This window comes from Notothenia rossii (genome assembly GCF_949606895.1).
Source record: "Notothenia rossii genome assembly, chromosome: 8".
Classification (NCBI taxonomy): Eukaryota; Metazoa; Chordata; class Actinopteri; order Perciformes; family Nototheniidae; genus Notothenia; species Notothenia rossii.
In genome coordinates, this window is record NC_136906.1 from 65278682 (window position 1) to 65283396 (window position 4715).

A 4715-nucleotide genomic window follows, 5' to 3' on the forward strand; every position below is an offset into this window, starting at 1 on the left:
AAAATCCTATGGAGAAATCCCATTGCTATTTTGTCGAGGGAAACCGAGTCTCGAGGACTTTTAAGCTCTCCCAGAATTAGGTGCTACTTTTAGGCCTAAAATACTTTGTGAATTGCTCTTAGTGAATAAAAATTAGGAGTCCTAAATTTAAGACTGACACGCCCATTATGCTTAGGAGTTTCTCCTAAATTCGCCAGTTAGGAGCTACTTTTAGCCCTAAAATCCTTTGTGAATACGGCCCCTCGAGAGGACTCCTAACTCAGTAAGACCTATTCACAAAGAATCTGAAAATGGCTGCGAGACGAAATGTTTTGGAGACAATGGAAGACTGTGTTGATCAAGAGATATAGGCTAAATCGTGAGGGTATCAAACTTGTTGTGGAATTAGTGCGGGATGCAATAACATCCCCGACTAACAGGAATAACCCGATTAGTCCGGAAATAAAATGTTTGGCAACACTACGATATTTAGCAACAGGGAAAATGCAACTTTGCAATGCCGACGATTTAGGAATATCGCAACCATCAGTCAGCCGTGCCATAAACCAAACCATCAACGCGCTCTCTAGACCACATATCATCCAACAGTTTATCCGGTTTCCTTTGGACAATCAACAACTACACAGGATCAAACCAACTTCATGGCAATTGCAGGTATGCCCGGTGTGGTCGGTGCTATTGACGGGACGCACATAAAAATAATTGCGCCATCAAAAGATGAGGACGTGTTCGTCAATAGAAAGAAAGTACATTCCATCAACACGCAGATTGTTTTCATTCATCATGATAGGGGGACTTGAACGGCGGTATGGGCTGTTATTGAAAGTGTTTAAGTGCTGGAATATGCTCATTGGATAATAGTTTGTAGGGTGCTTTTAATTGCCTCCTTGATTTAATGCAATTTACGTATTTTTATTGTTTGCTCTCTCTCTTTAACGTGCATATACAACGTCATTATCGTGGTCTGCACAAACTTGTCATCATGCGTGTATTCTGCTAACTGCACTGTCCATAACTATTTGATAGGAATACATTTCTAGCCGAGGCTATTTCCTTGTTTTTCGGTGATTTAGTGGGCTCGTTTGTGGGATGTTTTGGATGAGTTTCACCGAGACCGCCTGCTCTGAACAACCAATCATCGTACTGACCGCTTCTAAACTCATGCACGAGAATCGACGTAATCCATAGCAACGGCGCGTCACTCTTAGTGATTTATCCTTAGTATGAGTAGGTCTCAGCGGCTTTGTGAATAACTTTTAAGAAAAAACTCCTACGTAAAATGTTTTAGCGCGAGTTAGGAGCACTCCTAGCGGTAAGATAAAATGCTTTGTGAATACGGCCCCAGATCACTATAGTCCACCAAAGGTAAAAAGGTCACAGAGACTTTTCCTGGCCTCAAGCGAGAAACAGGACTTGTTCCTGTAGAAGAAACCTAGCTTCACCCTTAGCTTTCTAAGCAGATTATTGACCTGAGAGACAATCATCAAGCCTGATACCAAGGTTTTTATAACGGGTAACCACTTCAAGTACTTTTCCTTGCGTAGTAACAATATCCAAAGTTGTCTACGGTGTCTTCTTGGCTTTTGAAAATAGCATTACCATATAATTATAACCTGAGACGGCACTATTTTTCCACAAGTTTATTCATATGAGATTTATTTTGCACTCGGTAAACTTTTTGCATAACTAAAGTATAACCAACCGATTGTCCATGCACACACATACTGTACGCATCACACCATCATCCAGTCATCAGATGGCGACTGCACAGCACATCTCGCCGCACCTCATTGTCCCATGTTTTTACATGTTTCTTATCCCGCATGTCTTTGTTGTGTTTGTCTGCGCTGAGATCGGTATTTAGCAACACCCTGATGTACAAAAGCAAGGCAATCAATCAAGACACTAGTGTGTGCTCACTTCAGATTGTATACAGGATAACTACAAAACACACGCATAGCTTTCATATTGTATGGGTATAATTATTATACATTATCAATTAGATTTAGAATGAGTCTAGTCCTGTAAATGTCACTTTACTTAATGGTAACTGTGTGGTGCTGTAACCAGCCATCTGCAAGAACACTTACTGTATATGGAAAAATATATCTTTAGAAATCTCAAATCAAGTTCAACCTACTTGCTTATTTTCAAGCTATCAACAGCATCACAGGGTCCTCATCACTCAATAATGGATTGTAAAGATAAAGTCAACATGTATAAAATAAGCCTTACTTTTGAATATTTGAAGCAACCTGTAGCACTGAGGCCCAAGCCCATTCATTTATTCTGACAATGTAAAAGACAGGAACAATTACTGCATCGGTTGTGGACTACTTTCAGCAGCGGATTAATACACAGTTAGTGCAGAATTTAGTTTTAACGGCAGTAGGACAGTCTTTTAAGAAGGAACTAAAGATAAACTACAGTGCCCAGGTTCATTTGAATATAAACATGTCATGTGTAACTCGTTGATGTGTTTTTTGTAAAGAGTTTTAGAAAATAAATGAGGTATAATCAGGCAATACATAAATCCATTTTGGGTTTTAGATTTTTAGAAATAAGGGGTTATATATAATATCAGCCTTATCATTTCAAGACCAACTGAGTTGCAAGTCAGGCATTGAGAGTTAGTCAAGTTGATTCAATGTACGACACATTTATGTCAAATCCAAGTAATGTGAGTGGACGCCGCAGACCTCAACAAGGTACCGACAGTTCTGTGTCACGACCAATAAAACATTATGTAAAATGAGTCTGGATGGAGGGAGTCTCACTTGTGGCGCGTTGCAATCGCTGCTCGTGTTTTAGCTGACTGAGCAGAGTGATGAGTCGGCCAGTGAGCCATTGTAATTGGTTATTTCCTCTCCAGTTCCTTCCCTCTGTCTCCTAAGCTCAGCACTGCAGTGTTGTAGGTCCCACACACACACACACACACACACACACACGCACACGCACACACACACACACACACACACACACACACACACACACACACACACACACACACACACACACACACACACACACTTCATTCTTATACCTTACTTAATGATCTTTTGTTAACACCTTTTTTCCTGATATTATTCTCACTAAACTAATGCTGTCAGTTTTATAAATGCTAACAATCTCCCACGCTAACACGCCCCAACCCAATGCACACATACTTACAGTCTACAGACGCAGATATACACACTTTTCCTCTTGGTGAAACTTTTAGTTCGCAAGGCAGGGTTACTATTTTCAGCGTGGGAGAGAACTTGCAGTGGTGTACGAGAGAAGCACCTCTACAGATGCTCTTTGCTGCAGCAGCCTGTGGAAGCAGAGCAGGATTATGGGTAATTTATGAGTCGTTTCAAGAGCTGCTTTTCTAAAGACAGGGAGAGAAGACAGTGGATGTGAAAACTTTTGCACAACACAGTTGACATGCAGTCATGTACAAATGGTGGAGGGCATTCTTCACGCAGGACAGTGGAAATCAATTGTTTTTAAGACTGTAAAGGAATGTCAGAGGGCAAATACTAAAATAAAGAGAGCAGCAGAAAGACAAATATCTTCGTCCTCTTCTCATCTGCAGTGTTGATTTTATTTTATTTTGTTTATTATTGTACAGGCTACAGACACAAAACATGGACATTACAATATATCTCAGACAACAACCAAAAAACAGAACAAAAATAAATTACACTCAGTTGGTCACTTGAACATTTCATAAACAAAACAAAAAAATAGGTTGACAGTCCAATATCATCAAAAGCATTTATTATTTCTTTTTATCCCACTCTTCGCTAGAGCTGATTGTTTCCCATTTCATGGTGTGTTGAGCCATCCTTTGATTCTTTGTGGCAATCATCCTTTCCAAAATAAATTGTGTTTTTAATCTACTTTTCACACACCTTAAATTCAGATATCCCCTTGATTGAGCTTTAAAAATAAGTATTTTTGCCGGAAGAATAATTGTATTCATCAACTGTGTATTGTCCTCAACCAAAAGCCTAAACAAAAGACCAAAGGGAGTAAATGCAAAATCAATATAAAGTGTCTTAAGCCAATTTTGAATCTCAGTCAAAATTGACAAAGTAAATTAGACATTGTTTAACTAGAGATAGATGGGGAGTCCTCTCTTGGTTTTTGGAGCATTATTGATTTCCATTGATAATCTTCTGCTGACATTTACATTGTGATTTTTATTTCAAACTGTACATCAGATGGTAAATCTCTTGGAGTGTAGACACATTTTTATATTCCAGTTTTATAGTTTTAAAGATCTAAATTAGGCAACTACAATCATGTAATATAATAAAAAAAGATGTTCTCATTAAATTAGGCTTATAGTTTGTTTGCACTGTCTGTGCTGTCTCTCAGATTCTCTGGTTTAATTAGAGTCAGGTCCTGGTGTTGTTTTCTAGGAGAAGGATTAGCAGTTGTTCGGTATATGATCAAAACATGCCCAGTGGAGCTCATTAGCACACTGAGATAGAAAGTGTGTACTGCCTCTGACCATCACAAGAGCTTAAAACAGCCTCACTTGGCTTTCTATCAAAAGTTATCTCCCGGAAATGTTCTGTCTGATTATTCCGGATAAATAATATGCAGGAAATTGCATGTAAACACCAACCCCCACATCACCACAACAGTTGGAGGCTGTTTTTGAGGAGGGGTGATCATATCTTAATTTTGTATAGCTCACTTTTAGGATAATCCATAATTTACTG